The 25,576-nt window shown below is 36.6% G+C and overlaps 1 protein-coding gene across 1 annotated transcript in view; it reads left to right on the top strand.

Moving 5' to 3' along the window:
- The window catches only part of LOC103202917 (limbic system associated membrane protein), a 993,414-nt gene that overhangs the window by 533,318 nt on the left and 434,520 nt on the right, over positions 1-25,576 (top strand). The gene's annotated exons all lie outside the window — the stretch shown is intronic.

Genomic DNA, 25,576 nt, shown 5'->3' with positions numbered 1-25,576 from the left:
GAAACCACCAGCATTTTCATCCATCTATCAGGAAAGATCTAAGCACTAACAAATATTAGAGCTGTGTTCATGTAGTCTTGATTTACAGTTTTATGTAAATTTAATGCAAATTAGGCATGGCCCTAAGGTTCCTGTCAAAATTCTAGTGCAGTCAGTGGTGTGGCAAAGTTTGACTGTAGCTTCTATTAATGTGTTATAGAATTGATTATTGCAGCATTTAAATTATTGCTCTCCCAACTCTTCTGATTAATTGATTGAAACTGGAATAAAATACATCAGAGACTGTCTGGTGCAGGGGTGATTTAGTCATGTGACCTGTATATTGGTCCATTTGCAATGGTTTACAGCTTCATTTTATTGATTGTAAAAGACATGTCTACTGGTTTGCAAAGTCTCTATCACAGTCTAAGCAGAGTGTACTTTCCTAGTAGTTTAGTACTTGAGACACCAAGCTTTGGAACTCAGCCAACATTTAAATATGTAAGCATAACTAGAGATATGTAAACATGTAAATATTTTCATTTACCAGGCCCTTCATAACACATTCAAGTGCATCACTCATTCATACAAACATACTCAAACACATATAAACACAAACACACAGATAGACCACTTACAACGAAAGGAGAACTTCGACCTGATTCAATGACAGGGGAAAGAGAGATAGCTAGTTGACTTAAAGCACCTTAGAATACATTTTACCCCAATAATCAACTCCATATTATATCAAGATTCCTACACAATTTTAGTATCTTTACTCCCTTTAGTGTCATTAAAAAGTTCTTAGGAACCACAACTAGAAATGGTGCATTATTTTATACTGAATAATATTTGAGTATTTGAGTATTATATTCCTTGGTTTCCAGTCACACCACAGAGGTTTGTTAAATTTAGGTTACTTGAACAAGATTAAAGAATATACATGGAGTTTGGAGCCAAAGCCATGTGGAATCAAAAACAAAGAACTTTCCACTGGAATGGAAGAATTTTGCTATGATTTTAAGGACTACGAAATGTATATTTAACACTGAGCTCTTCGTACCAAATTCCCAAAGCACCTCCCCTTATTTTCTTATTAATCTGTGTACTTTTTAGCTACAAATATGACCATTCCAAGAGGGTGAGAGCTAGAGTGAGGTTGGATCCTCCTTGCCATCTCAGTACATGAAATTAAATTTAACTTAACATTAAGGAATGGGTTGTTGTTGTTGTTGTTATGTACCATAGCGTTGGACCCGACTCATAGCAACACCTCCTCGGGTTTCTGAGGCAGTATCACTACGGAAGTAGATTGCCCCATATTACCTAAGGCACCTGACTGCTAACCAGAAGGCTAGCAGTTCAAACCCACCAGCCACTCCTCGGAAGGAATGGGTTAGAACCTACTGAATCCAAGTACTGTTCATTCATTATCTCATTTAATTCTCACATATCACTATTCCAAAAACCAAACTCATGGTCTATGAGTTGATTCCGACTCATAGTGATCCCTCCTTGGGTCTCCACGGTGGTATCTCTATGGAAGTAGATTGCCCAGTCTTCCTTCTGAGGAGTGGCTGGTGGGTTTGAACAGCCAGGCTTCTGGTTAGCAGTCAAATGCGTTAGGCACTTTAAGTATATGCAAAAAATAAAGACAGTTGAGGATAAGGAACTTCCCCAAGCATTCCTGTTGACTTAAGATAGAGTTTCAAGTCCATCTATGTCTCATTCAAAATTGTACTGTAATTTCATATTCGTCACATGGCTTTAAAGGAAAAAAATGAGTAATAAAGGATATACTTGTAAAGGGATTAAGAAATGATTGTCTCTTCCTGTGCCTAAATTAGGGAGGGTTTTATTTCATTTTGTTTTGTTTTCCCCCTGGAAATTATATAGATGTGGGCGTATGGTTTCTAACACCAGATGCTCAACCACTTCTCCTTGGGATGCTCAGCTTTGTTGTTGTCAGTTTGTTCAAACTGCTTTACTCAGTGCTTCAACTCTAGCCCAGGCAAAAACTATATACAAGGATCACTCTTGGTTGCAATCTGTAGTGAACAATTTCACATATTTTTCACCACATCAAAAGTCCTACTTCTAGGTATGCTGGCTCAATCTCTCTCCCAACCCCACAGCACCTTCCTATAGAATGAAAGCCTCTTTTCAAATTTAGAGTCCCTATCTTTTTTTTTTTTTTTTTTTTTTGCTGTTATCTTGATTCTTAAGTAAATACTGTTTATCTTCCTGGTAAGGCCACCCTTAGGTTCAAGGTACTATGAAGAAAAGAAAGTTGGGCAATCTGCTTCTGTAGTGATACTGCCTTGGAAACCCAAGGAAGGGTCGCTATGAGTTGAGTCCAACTCGATGGCACATAACAACAACACGAGTTACCCCTCACAGCAGTTAGCTGTGTGTGAGATTCACATCTCAATTTCCCTTCTTACTGCCTACATAAAATTTGGGGTAAACTACTTAACCTCTTTAAGCAATGATTTTGTTACCTGTAAAGTAGATATAAAATGAGAATTTCAAATTATTCTAAATGGAAGCCAAAGAACTCTGGTGGTGCAGTGGGTAAGGCATTCGGCTGCTAACCAAAAGGTTGGTGGTTTGACCCCAACAGCCACTCCATGGGAAAAAGATGAAGCAGTCTACTTTTGTAAAGATTTACAGCCTTGGAAATCCTATTGGGCAGTTTTGTTCTGTCCTATAGAGTTGCTTTTGAGTAGGAATTGACTCAATAGCAGTGGCTTTGGGTTTAACTTTAATGATTACATTAGATAATCTATGTAAGCCCCTAGCATGGTGCTTGGAACATCAGATATTCTCTCTCAAGGAATGGTGATGATACATCAGTAATAGCCGTAAGACTCGTTCTTGTCTCAGGGGGGTTTCAGCATAGAGGGCTATTGTTTGCTGCACAGGGTCACTCATTGCCTGTAGCCCTTGAAATAGAATCTTTTGGTACTTGTTTTGGGTCCCTCCCGTCCTTTTGTCAACTGTTCTTTCCCTTAGCATCTAGTCTTTAGTTGTTTTTTTTTTTTTTCTTTTCCCTTCTAGGATTCTCATTGGCTTCCTAAAACAACATCACTGTTATATTGTTATCTGGTAATTATTAAGGACACTAAAAGAAAAAAATGTAGTATATATCACTAGAACGTTTATTAAAATTAAAATTGGTAAAACCAGACCTAGAATTTCACTCTCACTAGTTCTAGGGTAAAGCCTGAGAAAGTGCATTTCTAAGAAATTACCAGGCAAGAGACTACATTTTGAGGACCATTTCTATAAAAGAATTACATATCTTAAAATTCTCTGGTGAAGTAAACCTCCATAATTTTGTTTAATTTTAGATGGTGTCTCATCCTCAAATATGCCTAGAACTAATCTTTCTGAGCATGAGGCAAAGTATAGGTAGACTGACATGTACCATGACCTTCATGGTAATATCTAAGACTTTCCAAGAGTGCTTACCTAGCCTATTTCTGTGGAAATAAAATTACTTCTCTCTCCTCAAACCATCCTTTTTCAGTTATAAAACCTTTAGAAAATGTGGTTGATCCCTGCTTCTCTTGAGTTCACAGTTACCCTACTTCATAAATTTGGAAGTGTCTGCACCACCTGTGATTTCTCCTGACAGTTTCCTTTCCCATTGCATGATAGTTACTTTTCAACATCTGTAATATTTCCTCTCTTATATAGTGATATTTCGTCCTGACAAAAGTAGTATTATATCAGTTGATGAGAGTCATTACATCCAGAAACCTCCGTGTTAAAATATATATGGTGCATGGTTCACTAAACTTAGTCTTTTAGCTAAATGACATCTATACATATCTGCCTCATGAGGAACACAGGTGAAATTTTTGCAACAGCAAATGTACAAATCAATAATGTAGCCTGTGGGATCATTTATGCTTAGTGGTTCTTAAATGTTGCATCTATGAAAATCAAGGCTACACTCACTCTATGTAAGGACTAATTTGAGATAATTAATAAATGGTGGGACCTCTACCAAAGTCAAACTGTTTTGGTTTCCACATAACCATTTGTACAAATTCTAAGATTTAAAATTAAGAGAATATCATCCTAAATTTCAATAAAATAAACAGGATATTCCAGCATCCTTTCTATTAATAATGCCAATGTCTTCTCCAAAGGTTTTTTTCCTACAATTTCCTGGTCCCTGTGACCTTACTATAGATGGAGACACAGTTGTCATGGTAATGTTTCTCTAGATGTGGTTCTTACAAACTTTGCAACAGAATCAACATTCTGTTTTGTTATATTTTTTAAAAATGCACATTCCCATGAACCACTCTTAGAGCAATTGACTAGACCAAAATTTTCAAATATGGGATGTTCTCCAGGTGATTTAGATGCATGCTGAAAATCAATAACTCTAATTTTAAGAATCTAAGCAGTCAATGAGAAGGATTTATTGTTGCCTCCTTAATCATTCGGAGCTCTGGTGGCATAGTGTCTAAGGCTTTTGACTGCTAACCAGAAACCTAGCAGTTCAAACCCACCAGCCACTACTCGGAAGGAAGGTTGGGCAGTCTATTTCTGTAGCGATACTGCATTGTATCAAATTATACCTAAGACTCTGTAGAGCAAATCCTAAAGCTTTGTAATAGTGAAAATTTAAAATAAAATAAATCTATGTGTTCATCGCAAAAGAGATCAATCTCATATTCTTGAGCCCTGAGAATAGTGACTCCAAAAACTAGGATATTTTTTAACTATAACATTAAGTATGTCCAAGTATATGTATCAACAAAGAAATCCCAAAACACAATATTTTTAAAATGTGAATCATTAAAAAAATTCATTCACCATATTTAACAACATTTTTCATATTTTTAATTTATTTATTATATCATTATTGCATGAATACTCTGTTAGTTATTCGGTGCTGCCATAATAAAATTACCAAAAGTAAGTGGCTTGAAATATTAGAAATTTGTTTCATTGCATTTCTGCAGGCTAAAATCCAAACCGGAGTCTCAGTAGTCTTGGCTCCTTCTATGAGCCTTTCTCCTGCTTTCTACAGACTTCCAACAATTCTTGGCATTTCTTTGCTTGTAGAAAATACTTGTATCTGTCTTCCTCTGTGTGTATCTCTGTATGCATTCTGGTCTGTTTTATAACTGAACAGCAATTAGATTTAGGACCCATATTACTCTGGTATGACATTACTGACATAACAAGAGATAAACCCTCTTTCCAAAAAGGATCACATCCAAAAGCACAGGGAGCAGGACTTCAATACAAATTTTGGTGGACACAATTTAATCCATAACAAGGATCCATATAGAGTGATCAAGTTCCATGTTAAGTTTTTATGTTATTGGTTAGTGTTCTTTTAGAAATTACCTAGTCTGCATACAATAAAAGTAGAGATAATTGTTTTCAAAAAAACATTTTGGTGTTTTTTGAATCCTATTTATCAGTCAATACTTAAATATCTCTTTAATGTTAATTAGAATCCCAGATTTTTTTTTTTTTTTAACAATTGTTACTCAAATCACTTTCCTTGTGAGGAAATGTATTACATAAAAACCTTAATTAAACAAATATAATTGTGGGAAATACAAATGGGACTCTTTGTAAGACCAAAATGATTAATCATTCTTTTCAAATCTAAACACTTAAAAATCCACATTTCCTATAACTCATTAATAATAGACTATATTGAGTTTCAGTTATTTTACCTATAGTTTTTTTTTTTTTTTTAATTTAACATTTGAAAAGCCAAATTTTAGGAAAGACACTTCTTTTTTTATGAGGAATGGCCTAGAACTTAATGGTTTTAGAATTAATTTAAATTCTTAGAAGCTAGTTTTACAATCCTATGAAGTATTCCTGATGACCAAATTCTCCTCTCCAGAACTCCAAGAAGATACCCTTCTCTATCCCTGTCTCTCTTTTCCTTCCTTCCATCCTTCCACCTTCCCTCTCTCTTTTTTCCTTCTTTCATTACTTCCTTACTTTTTCCCTCTCATTCTTTTTTCCTTTTTCATTTTCCTTTCTTCCTTAATTAGCATAGTGTTACATCAATCATTTTTCCTACAACTGAACATTGCCCACATTATTTCATGCAAAAGGTTTCCACTGCATTCTAATTTAATTTAGCCTGTTGTGCTTTTCATTTTAAAGACATTTTTAAGAATTTAAAATCTCCTGTAGTTAAATTTGATTCTTAGGGTTAATGTTGTTGATTATTGAGAATCTTAATTATTAACTGGAATTCCTATTTGGATTACATACACTGAATTCTAGTAATTTTCCTACTCTTCAGCTTAATTTTTCAGACAATAGCACTTTGATTGGCTGTTAATAGGTCAGATTCAGACCTTAAAGACATCCTTATCTGTCTCAGCAACCAGATAGATAATATAATGGGATGAAGTGAAATTTTTGGATTAAATTACTTAGAATATTACTGCATATAGAATAACATGATACTCCCCTTGTAGGAAAGGACTTCCAGTTTTACCTGAATGAAGATTATCCATCCATAATTAATTACTATCTCCAAAATTTCTATATGTATCTGGAGCCCGTCTTTGAGTTATTAAAATAACTCACCATTTATATCTATGCACTACCTAAATGGCATTTGTCTTCCAAAGATGAGAGGAAATGCAGGAAGAGAGACAAAGTTATTTTAGTACCAATATTGACTCCAGAAGCTCCTTTGGCACAGTGCCTAAGGCATTTGACTGTTAACCAGAAGGTTGGCAGATCAAACCCACCAGCCACACTGCAGAAGGAAGATGGGACAATCTACTTCTGTAAAGATTAACCACTTCGGAAACCCAATGGGGTTTGCTGTGAGTTGGACTTGACTTGATGGCAGTGAGTTTGGTTTTTTTCAGGGGAGCTCTGGTGGTGTAATGCCTAAGGCATTTGACTGATAACCAAAAGGTTGGCAGTTCAACCCACCAACTGCTCTGCGGAAGGAGGGTTGGGCAATCTGCTTCCCTAGTGACACCGCCTTGGAAACCCAAGGAGGGGTCGCTATGAAGCAGATCCAACTCTAGGGCAGTGAGTTTTTTGTTTGTTTGTTTATTGGCTCCAGAGTTGCCTCAGTGTAAAAATCTAGTCTCTGTGGTAGGAAGAAAACGACTGGAAGACAGACCAATAAATGTTCGGCTACCTTTGACTCTTGAATCTTTACACAAATAAGAATATTAATATATTATGGTTAGAATTTTGAGAGTGATTAGAAGGTTTATTCTATATTGAATCTGCATCTGCTAGATATTATAGCTACATCCAGTCTGTCCCACAAGTTATTTTTATTTACATTTATATAATATATAGCTACTCACAGATGTGCTAGTTTTTACAGAAAGATTTTACCATAAACATTTAAGAAGTATAACTATCATTTCAAATATTTTTAAATAATACCATAAATTAGCATTCATCATCAACTGTAGTATTTATGTGTTCCATAGGTAACCTAGGAGCTCTGGAGGGTCAGTTGTTGAGACAGTTGGCTGCTAACCTAAAGTTCAGCAGATGAAACCTAGCAGCCACTCCACAGCTGAAAAATGAGGTGATCTGCTTCCATAAAGATTTAAGCTTTGGAAACCTTATAGGCAGAGAGTTTTGGTATAGAGTACTTGAATATATATATATATATGTATATATAATGACTGTATACTTTAAAAAACTTAATTTTTAACTTAAGCTTTTTAAACTTAACTTTTTAAACTTAAAGTTCTAAAGATCTTTAATATTTTTTAAAAAAGTCAAGGCAACTTTTTGAGTTTACTCATATAAAAAGTTAATAAAATGATATATGTAAATAAATAAACACAAATAAATGGTGTATGTTAGTGTGTTTGTGTGTGTATACACTTCCATTGGTTTTAGTTTACTATAAATAGGAACACTTGTTTCTATATTGGGAGCTCTGGTGGCTTACTGCCTAAGGCATTTGACTGCTAACCAGAAGGCTGGCAATTCAAATCCACCAGCCACTCCTTGGAAGGAAGGTTGAGCAATCAACTTCCGCAGTGATACCACCTCAGAAACCCAAGGAGGGGTCGCTATGAGTCAGGTCCCACTCGACGCCAATGGATTTGGTTTGGTTTTGGTTGTTTCTATAAAACACTATCCTAGGTGATATGGATTATCTTTAAAATTTGTCAGGTACCATGTGTACCTGCTGACAAATAAATTATGTATACAAATCACAATATGATCCCTTCCCTTTCCTTCTTTTCCTTTTTCTTTCTTTCTTTTTTTTTTTTTTTTTTTTTTTTTTTTTGGTGTTTGTTTAGAAAATAAGCAGGCTGAAACAAATTGAGAAAGCAACTCAACCTGTGCCTGAGCCCACCCAAGGAGGATTTCTGAGTGGGCTGCCACCACTGTAGAGGCCGTGTCCATATAAGGATATCTAAGTGGCAAGCAGGCAGTCTGGGAGGGATAGGATGTTGGGTACATTCAGGTGAACTGATCAAATAAGTAGATGTGTTAAGGCTAATGAAAGATAACCACCATCTCACTATTGGAAAAAAGAAGTACAAAGATCAAAAAAAGGGAAAGGCTAAAATGAACCCTGTAGTGCTGTAATGAAATTGAGTTCACTAGTGTTTATTCCAGGAGTTCTGGTGGCGTAGTGCCTGAGGCATTTGACTGCTAACAGAAGGCTGGTGTTTCAAACCCACCAGCCACTCCTTGGAAGGAAGATTGGGCAATCTAGTTCCATAGTGATACCTAGAGATATAAATATACATTTATTTGCATATACATCTATCTTCCTTCCTTTAAAAATAATGAAAACACACTAAACCAAAGAAAACAAACTCGTTGTTGTGGAATCAAATCTGACTCATAGCGACCCCTCCTTGGGTTTCCCAGGCGGTATCACTATGGAACTAGATTGCCCAATCTTCCTTCCAAGGAGTGGCTGGTGGGTTTGAAACACCAGTCTTCTGTTAGTAGTCAAATGCCTCAGGCACTATTTATATCTCCTAGGTCTTCCACTGGGGAGCTCTGGTAGCATAGTGGCTAAGGCACTTGACTGCTACCCAGAAGGCTGGCGGTTCAAACCCACCAGCCACTCCTCAGAAGGAAGATGGGGCAATCTACTTCCGTAGTAATACTGCCTCGGAAACACAAGGAGGGGTCGCTATGAGTCGGGTCCGACTCAACAGCACACAACAACAACAACAACAACAACAACAGGTCTTCCACTGAGAAGACCAGGGGCACTGACACTTCAGTAGCAATGAGCATTTCTAGCACACAGATCTTGGCTTTATAATATCACTTTCTACTATTAGGAAAAGCCATTACTTGGACAAATGGTTCATTCCCAGTCTGGGGCAAGGAAAAATATGTAAGCTTGGAACATCCTCAGCCAGAAAGTCAAGTGTTCAAAGAACAATAAGGTGTGCCAAAAGGCAGCTAGAAAAGGACTTTCTCTGGACATCTTCAGAACAATTTGTGCATAAAAATAAATAATGGTAGTAACAGATTATCATACTGATATAAATTTAGCAATAGCGGTAAAATAAAAATAATATAAAGCTCTTTCTTATAGTAAAATGCCAACTAATAAATGTAAAAGCAAAGATGGAATTAGGAATTATCATTTGGCAACCATCATAGAAATAATTAAATCAGGCCAAAAGTATCAGTAGATTGTAAAACTAGTAGGTGAACTTGAAATAAGGAGTGTGATTTTACACAGTCTCAAAGTAGCACCCCACAAAATACTAATAAATAGAAAGAGGGAAAAAAGTGGAAAAACCTAGCCAACATAATAATAATCAATTGATCAAAGTTAACACTACAGTACTGAGACAAATTGACACCATGTGTCAGCTGATAGAATATAGTGAACAGAGCACAGAATCACTTTTCTGATATTTCTGCCAAAAATCTGAGTCTGATAACAATAAAATGTCAGGCACACTCAAATTAAAGGACATCTTACAGAAAGACTACCCTTTAATCTTCATAAATGTCAAGGACATGAAAGTCAGGAAAAATAGAGAAACTGTCCCAGATTGAAGTAGACTACAGCACTATGACAGCTGAGTGCAACATGTGATCCTGGATTGAACCCTTTGCTAGAAAAGATATTAGTGGGACAATTGACAAAACTTGAACAGGTAAAGGATGTTTGGAAGTTCTTTGTATTTTACTTGAAATTTTTCTCTAAGTTTAAAATTGTTTAAAAATAAAGGTAAAACACACAGTTACATCAAATCAAGCATTAGGATTAAATATTAGCAAATAAAATCCAAAATTCTATTAAACTTTAAATATAGCATATATTTAAATAAGTTGTTATATGCCATCGAGTCGGACTGACTCGTTCACTACCAAAACCAAAAAACAAACCCACTACCATGGAGTCAGATCCAATTCGTAGCGACCCCTCCTTGGGTTTCCGAGGCAGTATCACTACGGAAGTAGATTGCCCAACCTTCCTTCCCAGGAGTGGCTGGTGGGTTTGAACTTCCAGCCTTCTGGTTAGCAGTCAAGTGCCTTAGGCACTATGCTACTGGAGCTCCCATGTATTTAAATATAGGTAGACATTTTTTCAAGGATAATCCAACACAAAGGAATATATTAATAAAATATATCATATCAAAGGATCAAGGGAGAAAAATCATGATGTAATCCCAAAAATATAAATGACATTATTCAAACTCTAGTCTTGATTTTTTTTTTTTTTTAATATTCAGAAATTTTGTTAACTAAGTATAGAGGATGTCTCTAAATAGAAAAAGAATGGGTAATCTTAACAGTAATTTATGTAAGAAAAATGGCAAAAATACTGTCCTTGTCAGGGTTCTATGTAGAAACAGAACTAGTGAAATTATAAAATTGGGTAAAAAAAAAAAAAAAAACCTCACTACCATGGGGTCAAATCCAACTCATAGCAACCCCTTCTTGAGTTTCTGAGGTGGTATCTCTAGGGAAGTAGATTGTCCAGTCTTCCTTCACGGGAGTGGCTGGTGGTTTTGAACTGACAGTCTTTGGGTTAGCAGTCAAGTGCCTTAAGCACTACACCACCAGGAAGGTATTTATTTTAAAGTATTGCCTAATGCTGTTTGGGTGGGGAGGCAGGCAAGCCCAAAATCCATAGGTCAACAACAGGCATAATTTCTACAGTCTTGTGTCTCAAAATCCATAGGTCAGGTCCAAGAAAGAGTGAAGAGTAAAGGAGTTTTGGCAAAATGCCTATTTATAGCCTAGAGACAGAAGACACACGAGGGAAAACTTCCTTTTCACTTTTCTGGCCTTCAACTGATTGGATGAGGCCCAAACACGTTATGGAGGATAATCTGCTTTCCTGAAGGCCCACTGTTGTAATTATATGTAATTACTTCAGAAACAAAATACAGACTAGTGTTTGTTCAAACACCCACACATCATAGCTTAGCCAATTTTAAACAAACCAATAATCATTATTGAAATTTAACATTATTCTAGAAGTTCTGGTCAAAGCAATATGGCAAGAAAATGCAATGGGAAAGAAAGAAATAAATATATCAATATTTCCAGTTAATATGATCACTAAGTTAAAAAAAAAAAAAAAAAAACTCATAAATTAATGGCAGAAACTAGTATCATTATTATTAGTTTTTTTTTAAGTTGTTCAGTGACCTCAATAAATACATAAAACCAATAGTTATTATATGTAATTATGATCAGTATAAAATATACTAAAAATGGCCATTCAAAAAGCTGCAAAAATATAAGAGTATTTCTGAGTGAAGTAAATAAACAATAGGCAAAACCTCAATGCAGAAAGTGATACCTCTGTATGTAAGAGAAGACTGGGCAATCTACTTCCATAGAGATACCACCATGAAAACCCAAAGAGAGGTCACTATGAGTCAAATCGACTCGACGGCAGTGAGTTTGGTTTTGGTTTTGCTACCTGAGAGAATGAGAGAAGAGCTTTTTTTGTTCTTGTTTTAATGGAAAGGAAATACTTAATTCTTGGATGGAACACAAATCATTTTACAGATGACATTTTTCACCCTGGGAAACAGAATGGGTTTGTTTGTTTGTTTTACATATATATAAATTATTTTGGGAGATTTTATGCTAAATTTGTAAAATGATTTGGACAGTAAATTAAGTAAATAACCAGTAAATTAAAATTATAGTTGCTTTATTGTGTTGGGGAGCCTTTTACTTCTACACAATAACATATTTTATGAAGATAAAATAATTAAAATGGTGTATTTTATTGAAGAATGGTATAGTCAGTGGAACAAAATGAACAATGCAAAACACTAGCACATATGATGTCACACATGATGCAGATTTATTTAAAACCTTAGGAAAAACATGATTATTCAACAAATGATTACTGAACAATTATTTTGTTGTTAGATGCTGTTGAGTCAGTTTGGACTCACAGTAACCCATCCATAACCGAACAAATCATTGCCTGGTCCTGTGCCATCTTCACAATCCTTGCTATGTTAGAGCCCACCATTGCAGCTACTATATCATTTCATCTCATTGAGGGTCTTGCTTTTTTTCTCTGACCCTCTGCTTTACCAGGTACAATGCCCTTCTCCAGGAACTGGTCCCTCCTAATAACCTTTATAAAGTACATGAGATGAATTCCCACCATTTTTCCTTCTAAAGAGTATTCTGGCTGTGCTTCTTGCAAGGCTAATTTGTTTGTTCTTCCGGAAGTCCATGGTGCATTCAATATTATTTGCCTTGAATTATGATGATGGTGTTGGTGAAGAATGGGCTGCCAGAAGAACAAACAAATCTGTCTTGGATGAAGTACAGCCAGAATGTTCCTTAGAAGCAAGGATGGCCAGATTTTGCCTCTTGTACTTTGGTCATGTTGTCAAGAGAGACCAGTCCCTGGAGGATATCATGCTTGGTAAAATGGATGGTCAGTGAAAAAGAGGAAGAGCCTCAGTGAGAAGGATGAACACAGCGGCTGCAACGATGAACTCAAGCAGAGAACAATTGTGAGGATGGCTCAGAACCAGGCAGTGTTTTGCTTTATTGTATGTAAGTCACTAGGAGTCGGAACTGACTGAACAGCACCTAACAACAGCTATACCATAATTCAAACTGTATATACATATATATATGTGTTTATACCTATATATACACACACATATATATGTATATACACATACATGTGTCTATATATGTACATGTACATATGTATCTGTATATGTAATTATATGTATTACATATGTATATGTGTGTATATGAGGATATATGTGCATGCATGTATATGCACATATGTATGTACCTATATGTACATATGTATATGTGCATATACACATGTGGGTATATGTGCATGTATGTACATACATGCATATTATGAAAGTAAAAATATGTATATATGCATATATTTACATACAAGCATGCATACATATGCATTTGCACATATATGTACATGCATATGTGTGTATATATCTATCTATATGTATATATAAGTAAGATACACACAAGAAGGTGATTTATAAACAAAATATGTAGCAGAAAAGTTTTAATGCCATTAAATAGATGTTATTTATAAATGTTGTTGCTGTTCTGTGCAGTGGAGTCAGACCCGACTCATAGCTACCCCTCCTTGGGTTTCTGAGTCAGTATCACTACGGAAGTAGATTGCCCAACCTTTTTTCTGAGGAGTGGCGGGTGGGTTTGAACTACCAGCCTTCTGGTTAGCAGTCAAGTGCCTTAGGCACTATGCTACCAGAGCTCCTATTTATATTCTATTTATAAATAGAAATAAATTAATACCAATAGATGTTACCAAATTAATAAAGAAAATATGACCAAAATTATCAAAACACATACATTACCAGTTTACAAAAGAACACATGAAAATAGTCAGCAACCATGAAAGACTTAAAAATCCTCACTAATAATAATAATCCTCACTAATAATCAAGGAAATGTAAAATAAAACAATAAATTGTTAATTTTTAATCCTGTAATACTGGGAAAGAGTTAACAAAATTAGGATGCCAATATTGGCCAATCAGTAGGGAAACTGACACATCTAGTAGCCCTGCTGAGAGTGTAAATTAGTGGAAATATCCCTAGGGCAAAGTGGGGATATCTATCAAAGTTTTAAAATATATTTGTATCATTTGACCTAATAATTCTTCTTTCATTACTGTGTATAAAGAAAAACATGTTTTCTTTGTACAAAGTAGTCATCACTATGTTCTTTTTTTAAAAGAAAATATGGAAAACATTATAAATACTTAAAATAAGAAATAGTACATTAAATTGGATTCATGTCTTAAGAAGGGATACTATTATAATAGTCATTATAATGACTTCCAGCACTCAAAACTTTTCCCTATACCAAAAAAAAAAAAAGGCCAAACTCACTGCTTTCAAGTCGATTCAACTCATAGTGACCCCTCCTTGGGTTTCTGAGAGAGTATCTCTATGGAAGTACATTGGAAATCTTTCTTCCAAGGAGGGACTGGGAAGTTTGGACCACCAGACTTCTAGTTGACAGTCAAATGCCTTAGGCACTGCACCACTAGAGCTTCCACTAGATTTTTCTCCTTGTCACTATTTTTAGGATGCATACCTTTACTCCCAGTATGAAAACTGAAATTAAATCCAGACCACCTCAAAATTAGGAGTTTGACATGAGATCAAGTCCCTGAAACACAAATGCACCTTCTACAGATATAGAATTATACATAGACTGTTGTTGTTATTGTTATGTGCCATTGAGTCGGCCCTGACTCGTAGTGACCCCTCCTTGGGTTTTCGAGGCAGTAGGATTGCCCAACCTTCCTTCCGAGGAGTGGCTGGTGGGTTTGAACCACCAGCCTTCTGGTTAGCAGTCAAGTGCCTTAGGCACTATGCTACACATAGACTATTCACACAAGAAAACTACTGATCGAAGATAATCTATTCAGGTACTCGATGACAGAGGAAGCAGTGAATTTATACAGGAGTGGCCATAGCACTGATGTTGCAGTGAGCTCTGGATCCAATGCAATATTGGTGGAGGTGAAAGCGAAAGCACCCCATGTTCAGAGTCACTAGCAGTCCTGTCCTTCTTACAGAGTTTGTGGCATGATTCTGATTCTGCAGTCTTCGCAGTGATTCTGTGAGTCTGAACAATTTCCTTTTCTGCACAAAGCAGCCAGAGATGTTTCTGTTGCTTGCAACTAAAAACTCTGATTTTCACAACTACATAGTTGTTCACTATTATGTTTTAGAGAACTTCATTAAATGATTTTAAAAATGGCAATACAAAATATATTTATATTATTGACCTAGTAATTCCACTTTCATAACTCTGTACAAAGAAAATCATTTAAGATATAAACACAGATAGTTGTACAAAGTACAAAAGATTAAATAAAGTACCAGGTTATGAAAAAGTGTAATATATAATCACAATTCTGTAAACTATAAAACATACACTCATTTCCTATGTACTCACACAACCATTGGTGAAAAAAGTGTGAATAAAATACACCAAAATAATGTATACAGTTTTTTTTTTTTAATGTTAGTTTACAGGTAAAATTTTATATTATTTCTAAATTTTAATTTAAGTATATGTGTTTATTATATCTATAGAATAGCACACCAAAATTGTTAAGATAAAACTCATAACTATCAAAAGGAAAGCTTTTCAGAAAACATTTTTATTTTTGGTGCCTTCTCTCTCCCCTTTATTTATTATCTTTTCCCTCCTCAACCCTCTCTCATTCTCTCATCTGATCATTCATATTCTTTTTTTTTAATGGATGAAGAAAACTCATATTTATTCTAAAGTTTTAAGGCCTCAGACCTTACCCCTTAGAAAGAGAGATTCTTTTTAAGAGATATTATAAAGATAATGTATAACACATGCACAATGCACATGTTGTTGTTGTTGTTATGTGCCGTCGAGCCAAACCCAACTCATAGCGACCCCTCCTTGGGTTTCCGAGGCAGTATCACTATTGAAGTAGGATTGCCCAACCTTCCTTCCGAGGAGTGGCTGGTGGGTTTGAACCGCCAGCCGTCTGGTTAGCAGGCAAGTGTCTTAGCCACTATGCTACCAGAGCTCCCACAATGCACATATACCATGAAATAAATCACAAAATTTCAGGGAGGGAGGATGAAGGCAGGGATTTTGAATGATACAACCTTGTCAGTCTCATCAAGTGAAATTGTAGAATGATAAATTTCTGGCACATAAAATTTATAAGTCTCAATTAAAAAAAAAAAAAAATCACTAATAGCTCTGGTGGTGTAGTGCCTAAGGCATTTGACTGCTAACCAGAAGGCTGGCAGTTCAAATCCACCAGCCACTCCTGGGAAGGAAGATTGGACAATCTATTTCCGTAGTGATACTGCCTTGGAAACCCAAGGAGGGGTCACTATGAGTCAGATCTGACTTGTTGGCAATGCGTGAATAATAATAATAGTTCTCTTGTCTGAACCTCTCAGATGCTCCTTTAAGTACTAACTTTGTTTGCCTATCCACCTAAGCTGGAGCAAAGAGTCTAGCATTTCAGTGACCCTCTATGGCCACCTTGAAGTCAAGTCTACCTGATTTTCTCTTGTTTTGATCTTTCCAGTACCCAATCATGAGTAACTCTGATGGTCTTATTTCACTTCTGTGATCTAAGGAGTGATAAATGTTGCTAGGAAAAGGGATATCATAGCATTTATTGAATATCCTATAATTGTGTTGTGCTAACCTCAGTTGAGTCCTCATTCTTTCTGGAAATCACTCCATTCATCATTTGCTTATTTTCCACTCAATTATCTAAAACAATGTTCCTCAGTCTTTTCTACATTTCCTGTATGCAACCTCCTGCTGAACCTGTCTTTTATAAGACCTAGAATTCTCATGGGAGCTCTGGTGGCATAGTGCCTATAGCATTTGAGTGCTAATCAAAAGGCTGGCAGTTCAAACCCACCAACCACTCCTTGGAAGGAAGGGTGGGCAATCTACTTCCATAGAGATACTGCCTCAGGAACCCAAGGAGGGGTCACTATGAGTCGCAATTGACTCAACAGCAGTCAGTTTTGCTTTTTCGGTTTTACAATACTTATGTCTTTCTCTTTGACCTCTATTTGGCACACTACTAATGATTTTCTTTTTCTTGCAAACCATTTCTTCTTATTTCCTAATGTTCTATCTTCGTGTTTCTTCTAACTCTCATACTATGCCAAATCCATCTCCTTTAATTATATGATCTTTATAGTCCATATGTGTTGATAGGACTGTTCTTTCCTCCACTACTTTTTAAGATTTTATCCATTGATGGCCTCATTTTTACAATACCCACATAGTTTGATTCTAAGTGTCTATTGCTAGGCTTCTCCATTTTTTTCCTAATGCTAGTCCAGATTTCTAAATATAAGGATTTCTACCAGCAACTACACATTAATTGTGCTCATGCCAAAATTAATGTTTCCCACTGTTAGGGATTGAACTGTGTCTTGGCAAAATATATGTTGAAAACCTAACCTCTGTTTCTGTAAATATGTTCTTTTTTGGATATAGGGGTTTTCTTTTTATATTAATTAGATCATACCAAAATATGGTGGGTTCTAAACCTAATCATATTTGAGCAGAAGAGCTGTATTGACACGGAGACACATACAGGAGGAAGACAAACAGCAAGGAACACCAAGAAATGCCCAAGAATGCCAAGGAGCTCCAAGTAACATCTGGAGCTTTGGCAAGGGAAGAACTTTTCCTAGAATTAATGCCACAATTTGGAATTCTAGCCTCCAAATCAGTGAAAAAATAATTTCTTGTTATTTAAACTCACCCTTTGTGATTTTTTTTTTTTTAATGGTGGCATAAGATAACTAAGACAACTTCCAAACCATCTCTTCTTCTCCCTTCTGATTTACTTATTTCTGATAATAACACACTAGATCTCAGTGAAATAAGGGCTGTTTCTAACATCTCTAAGTTAAGCCTTCTTTACCTCTGTCATAGACTTTTTCAAGGAAAGCTGCTCTCTTGCTCCCACTCTTTTGTATTCTCAGGTATCTGGCACATTACTTCCAGATATTTGTGAACTATAGCTCTAATATTAACATTTATTGTCTCAAAAACATTTGACTGATCACAACTGAACACAGAATAGCCTGCTTCTGCATGATTCTTCCCTAACATATTGTTTCAAACTTCCTTTGCCCTAGGTGCACATCCTAATCCGACTCTTCCCAAAAACTGTGAGAATAGAGTTAGCCTGGCACGTAATGTGAGAAAGAGAATCTCAGGCAGAATGAGGACACATGGAAAAGCCTTAAGACTGTGCAAAGCTTGACTCTGCAGTTACTGGAAGGAGACTAGTGAGCTGGAACACATTGAGCCAGGAGGGATGAGCACAAGAAGAGGCTGCAAGGATAGGCAGAACTGTGTGAGTGCATTAGGGTTTATGTTGTTTTGCTTTGTTTTCCAGGGTATATGGGTATTATAAATGTGATGGAAATCAACTGAAAGATTTAAAGTAAGAGTAACAGGTTCCCACAGAGCTTTTAAAACTAAAACCTCAATTTGGCATAGTCTGAGAAATAGAAGGCAAATGAGGATAGCATACGGTTGATGTAGAGTGGAGTGCCTTCTCTATCATGGCTTACCTGATCTTACTCTCCATAAACAATCTCTCCTTTCCCTAACACTGGAAGAATACTTCATTTCTCTCTTAACACATATCACATTCTGCTTTATAACATGGCTATTTGAATACACGATGAATCTCCTATAATGCTTTAAGCTCCTACAGTGTACAGAGTCTGCTTGATTTCTCTTTGAAATCACACAGAACCTTAGAAAATCAAAGGGTTGGAAAATACTTGTTAAAAAATCAGTAGTTTTATTTTCTAAGAGTGTGTTGTTGTTGTTATTTGCCATTGAGTCAGACCCGACTCATAGTGACCCCTAATTCGGTTTCCAAGGCAGTATCACTACAAAAGTAGATTGCCCAACTTTCCTTCTGAGGAGTGGCTGGTGGGTTTGAACCACCAACCTTCTAGTTAGCAGTCAAGTGCCTTAGGCACTATGCTACCAGAGCTTCTTCTAACATTGCAACCACTTAAAATCAGATTCTCAAGGGAGATGAGGATCATATAGATTGTGGAAGTAGTTGATGAAAATTTTGGTCTTTTTTCATTGTGATTCTCCAGTACCCCACCTTTGTATAGATGGAGAAAATCTTTGCAATTATCTGTAACGTGTTGCCTGTCTCTATTTGTTGAAACAGCAACAAATTTCATCAGCTTATTTGATAGAGTGTAGCAAACATCACCTGAGCAATAATCACTGAGTACTTTTGTTGTTGTTGTTGTTAAGTGCCATCGAGTTGTCTCTGACTCATAGCGACCCTATGCACAGCAGAACAAAACATCGCCCGGTCCTGAGCCAGCTCCACGATTCTCACTACACTTGAGTCCATTGCTGCTGCCACCGTGTCGATCCACCTTGTTGAGGACCTTCCTTTCTTTTGTTGACCCTCCACCTTACCAAGCATGACGTCCTTTTCCAAGGAATGGTCCCTTTTGACAACATGACCAAAGTATGTGAGAAGTCTGGCCATTCTCATCTCCAAGGAGCATTCTGGCTGTACTTCCTTCCTCCAGGACAGACTTGTTAGTTCTTTTAGCAGTCCACGGTACTTTCAGCACTCTTTGCCAACACCGCAGCTCAAAAGCATCAACCATTCTTCGGTCTTCCTTATTCATTGTCCAGCTCTTCCATGCATATGAGGTGATTGAAAATACCACAGCTTGTGTCAGGTGCACCTTAGTCCTCAAGGAGACATCTTTGCTCTTCAGCACTTGAAAGAGGTCCTTTGCAGCTGATTTGCTCAGTGCTATACAACGCCTGATGTCAAGACTGCTACTTCCAGTGGCATCAATTGTAAATCAAGCAATGTGAAGTCTTTGACAATTTCAGTCTTTTCTCCATTTATTGTAATGCTGCTTGTAGGTCCAGTTGTGAGGATTTTTGTTTTCTCTATATAGAGATGTAATCCATGCTGCAGACTGTTTTTTTTTTTTTTTCAATCTTCATCAGTAAGTACTTCAAGTCATCCTCACTTTCAGCAAGCAAAGTTGTGTCATCCGTGTATCGCAGGTTGTTAATGATTTTTCCTCCAATCCTGATGCCACATTCTTCTTCATATAGTCCAGCTTCTCGATTATTTGCTCAGCATATAGATTGAAAAAATATGGTGAAAGGATACAACCCTGACACACTCCTTTCTTGATTTCAAACCATGCAGTGTTCCCTTTTTCTGTTTGAACAATAGCCTCCTAGTCTACGTACAGGTTCCTCCTGAGTACAATTAAGTGTTCTGGAATTCCCATTCTTCTCAATGTTATCCACAATTTTTTATGATCCACATAATCAAATGCTTTTGCATAGTCAATAAAACACAAGTAAACATCTTTCTGGTATTCTTTACTTTGAGCCAAGATCCATCAGACATTAGCAATGCTATCCCTCATTCCACAGCCTCTTCTGAATCCAGCCTGCACCTCTGGAAGTTCTCTGTCAATATACTTCTGCAACCATTTTTTAATTATCTTCAGTAAGATTTTACTTGCATGTAATATTAATGATATTGTTCGATGTTTTCCACAAACTGTGGGATCACCTTTCTTTGGAATGGGTAGAAATATGGTTCTCTTCCTGTCAGTTGGCCAGGTAGCTGTCTTCCAAATCTCTTGGTATAATTGAGTGAATGCCTCCAGCAGGACATCCATATGTTGAAACATCTCAATGGGTATTCCATTAATTCCTGGAGCCTTGTTCTTCGCCAATTCCCTCAGCGCAACTTCAACTTTTCCCCTCAGTACCATTGGTTCTTTGACATATGCCACCTCCTGAAATGGATGAACATCAACCAGTTCTTTTTGGTACAGTGACTCTGTGTATGCTTTCCATCTTCTTTTGATGCTTCCTGCATCATTCAATATCTTGCCCATAGAATCTTTCAATATTGCAACTCAAGGCTTAAATTTTTTCCTCAGTTCTTTCAGCTTGAGAAATGCTGAATGTGTTCTTCCCTTTTGGTTTTCTAACTCCAGGTCTTTGCACATTTCATTGTAGTAATTGGCTTTGTCTGCTCAAGCTGCTCTTTGAAATCTTCTGTTCAGCTCTTTTATCTTGTTATTTCTTCCATTTGCTTTAGCTACTCTTCACTCAAGGGTATGTTTCAGCATCTCTTCTGACACCCATTTTGTTCTTTTCTTTCTTTCTCATATTTTTAATGATCTCTTACTTTCTTCATGGATGATGTTCTTGATATCCTCCCACAATTCTTCTGGGTTTTGGTCATTGGTGTTCAATGCACCAAATCTATTCTTTAGATGGTCTGTAAATTCAGGAGGGATATATTCAAGATCATATTTTGGCTGTCATGGACTTGTTTTAATTGTCTTCAGCTTCAATTTGAACTTGCATATTAGCAGTTGAGGGTCAATTCCACAATCAGCTCCTGGCCTCGTTTTGGCTGAATATATTGAGCTTTTCCATTGCCTCTTACCATTCCTGTGTACTCTGTCTGGTGAAGTCCACGTGTATAGCCACCATTTGTGTTGTTGAAAAAGGTATTTGCAATGAATAAGTCATTGGTCTTGCAAAATTCTATCATGTGATCTGCAGCATTATTTCTGTTACCAAGCCCAAATTTTCCAACTACCAGTGACTCTTCTTTGCTTCCAACTTTTGCATTCCAATCACAAGTGATAAGCAACACATCTTGATTGCATGTTCGGTCAATTTCAGACTGCAGAAGTTGATAAAAATATTCAATTTTCTCATCTTTTGCTTTGGTGGTAGGTGCATAAATTTGAATAACAGTCATATTAACTGGTCTTCCTTGTAGGCATATGGATATTATCCTATCACTGGCAGCATTGTACTTCAGGACAAATCTTGAAACATCTTTTGTGATGATGGATGCCATGCCATTCTTCTTCAATTTATCATTCCTGGCATAGTAGATCATATGTTTGTCTGATTCAAAATGGCCAAAACCAGTCCATTTTAGCTCACTAATGTCTAGGATATCAATCTTTTTGTGTTCCGTTTCATTTTTGACAACTTTTAATATTCTTGGATTCATACTTTGTACATTCCATGTTCTGATTATTAATGGATGTTTGCAGCTGTTTCTCCTCAATTTGAGTTGTACCACGTCAGCACATGGAGGTCTTGAAAGACTTACTTTATCCATATCATTAAAATTGGTTCTACTCTAATGAGGCAGCTCTTTGCCAGTCCTATTTTGATGGCTTCCAACCCAAGGGGCCTTCCTGCATTGTGTTGTACAATGTTTCCAAGCTATTCATAAAATTGTCCAGTACTGTATCAGTTTTTCTCTACTGTTCATAAGGTTTTCCCTGGCCAGTTTTTGAGAAGTGGATGGCCTCTTCCTTCTTCCTAGTTTGTCTTAGACTGTAAGCTGCATTGAAACCTGTGCACCATATGCAACTCTGCTGACATCTGAAACACCAGTGGCACAGCCTCAAGCCTCACAGCAATGTACAAGCCTCACAGGACGACAAACTGACAGATGAGTTTGTCTCCCTTAGCTGTTGGGAAACGCTGCACTCTCCTCTTACCTAATTCGTACCTGAAACCTACCACCCTGTGGTCCCTGACCATTCCTGGTCCCTCCCTTTCCTGCCTCTAGGGGGCTTGGGGTATTTTAAGTTTTCTAAAGATTGTTGTTGTTGTTAGTGTATCAGTTTTCTTCTCTAGTATTTTCCACTATGAGAAAATATTAAATTTGAAAGAAAAATTATTATTTTCTACTAAGTATCCTGTCAGAAAATCTGAACCAGACCTTCAAGTTAGCAAAAAATGGGTGCATTTCAGATTACTCTGAAGCAGACTAGGGGTAGATATGAGTTCCTGGATGTACATTGGTTGCTGTGCAAATATGATTTATGGCATATTTTAAAATACTTGTAATGGGTGGAATGGTTTATGGAGAGGAAAATGGGCTTTTTTTCCTAATATCTGGTAGCATCCGAAAACCTATGCAACTTTCATTGATCTTCTCTTTCCTGGATAAGACTGCAATTTAAAACCAATGACATATTTTCACCTCTCAGAATGCCTCTATGGTTGGAAACCATTTGTTGAGAAGTTAATTCCTTATTTGTTCTCTCATTAAACCAGAATTTTCATTGACTTTAGGGCGCCACAAGTTTGTCAGTACTAGCATGTGTTATCATCCTCCTTCTCATTCTATTTCCATTTCATAGAATAATCACTCATGAAAGCCATAGGTCTACAGTATTCTAGACTAATAGTCTTCAACAGGCCCTGTGAAGCAAAATTAGCAAACCACTAAAGTCTATCCATGGTGCACACTTATATCACAGAAAAATACTCCACAGTAAGTTTCTAGTAAGGAAAAACTAAGCATTAGAATGGTGCTTTTCTTTTGTTTTCATGTGTGTTTAGATAAATATATATATATATATATATATATATATATTAATAAGATACCCAAGTGGATTTCCAGAAATGAATGATAAACTCTTTATATCAGAACCTAGATCAAATTTTATATCAACCTATGTCATGTCATCCCCTAGGGAGCTCTGGTGATGTAGTAGTTAAGACATTTGACTGATAACCAAAAAAAAAAAAAAAAAGAAAAGAAAAGAAAATCAGTGGTTCAAACCCACCAGCCACTCCATGGAAGAAAGATGAGACAATCTGCTTCTGCAAAAATTTGCAGCCTTGGAAACCAAATGAGGGTTGCTATGAATCAGAATTGATGTGACAGCAGTAAGTTTGGTTTGAGTTGTCATCCCCTAAAACAAACAAACACAAAGCAGGAAGAAATGTTCTTTAACTGTTGAAAAAAAGAGAAAACCTGTTCAAGAATGCAGGCTAGCCAAATGACCCGTGATTGATGGGGTAACAACCACCAGGGAGTATAAGCCAATGCACCAACACCAAGTCTGTGGAGCTATTTTGCTGCCTATGTCAGCTGGTATTCTCTGTTGGAAGCCTGTTTTGGTATACATCTATGATTTGCATATTTATATACCTTGGCTGCTGTATAAAGTCTGCATTTTGCAGTAATGCATATAAGCTATGCAGCCTTGCTGCTTGAGTGCCTCTGGGCACAGGATAGTAGAATTGGTTTGGGTAGAATTATAATTTTAGGTCTTGCACTTTGCATTAGGTTATCCAGTAATGCCACATTTATGTTCATCTTCCTCTTCATCAACTTCAGTAATATATTGAAGCATCTCTCTGAATGGGCTACCATGTGAGGTAGCACATTAAATGCCCTCTAGGAAGGTACTAGCTCAGATATTAAGACATCATACTAGGATAGCAAGAAAAACATTAAAGGGATATATTTAGTCAAATTGAAGCCTGAAGAGAAAATTGTGTGATTTGCACTTTGAAGGGAGTTACTGATGCTTTTACCTGAGTTGGGGAGGATTTAAGAACGTAACATGAGCTCTACTAAGTCAGATATATGCACTTCTCAGCTGATGGTTCTCTCTCTAAATATTAATATCACAGAGTTCCTGGAGAAGTTCATATTTTCATACTTGTTTGGAAAATCAGATATAGATTGTTTATTAGGCAGAAAAATAAGGAAAAGATTTTGAGGAAAAGAATGAGGCTTGAGGGAAACAGGAGTTGGATAAAGTGTCAAAGAGCATGTAGAAGGAATTGATCTTATGGACAAAGAGAATAGGAGGTGATCACCAAAATAAAACAAAAAAACTTGTATTGTATTGCTCTTGTATCAATTCCAGCACATGGCAACCCCATGAGTTACAGAGTAGAACTGCTCCATATGGTGTCCTTGGCTATAATATTTATGGAAGCAAATCACTAGGTCTTCCTTCTATATCACTGCTGGGTAGGTTTGAACCACCAACCTTTAGCTTAGTAGTCAAACACAAACTGTTTGTGCCACCCAGAGATTCCAAGTAGGTGATTCGAAGCAAAAAAACTCTGCCCTTGATTTGATTCTAACTCATAGTGACCTTGTAGGACAGAGGAGAACTGCCCCTTGGGGTTTTCAAGGCTGTAATCTTTACAAAAGCAGACTGCCACATCTTTCTGTCTTAGAGTGTCTGGGTTCGCAGCCAAGTACTTCAACCACTGTGCCACCAGGGCTAATTTAAGTACATGATTAGGTGGAGGTAAATTAGAGTGGGGAGAATCATATAAAGAAATTTTGGGTAGTTGATGAGAATCTTAGTCTTTATTCACTATAAGATTAAAATTTTCTTGAAATAAAAGAAAGTTGTTAACTTAGTAAAAATGATGAGCAGAGATTTCAGTGACAAAGATTGGCTGAAATAGGATGTTTTTGAACAGATAATTTCTCAGAAATAGTAGTATGAAGAAGAGAAAGAGCCCTGGTGGTGCAGTGGTGTAAGTGTTCTAGCTGCTAACAGAAAGTCAGTGGTTTGAACCTACCAGCCACTCCTGAGAAGAAAAGATCTGACAGTGTGCTCTCATAAAGATTAAAAAACAAAACAAACAAAAAAAAAAAAAAAAAAAACTGCAGCTGGAAGAAAGCTGAAAAGTGACCAGAATGACTGATACAGGAAAGTCAATATTGGGACAGAAATCAAATCT

The sequence above is a fragment of the Orycteropus afer genome, unplaced genomic scaffold (genome assembly GCF_000298275.1).
Source record: "Orycteropus afer afer isolate SDZICR_OR568_19922 unplaced genomic scaffold, OryAfe1.0 scaffold00195, whole genome shotgun sequence".
NCBI lineage: Eukaryota > Metazoa > Chordata > Mammalia > Tubulidentata > Orycteropodidae > Orycteropus > Orycteropus afer.
Note: the sequence above shows the minus strand (reverse complement) of the source record. Positions and strands in the feature narration are given on the sequence as shown.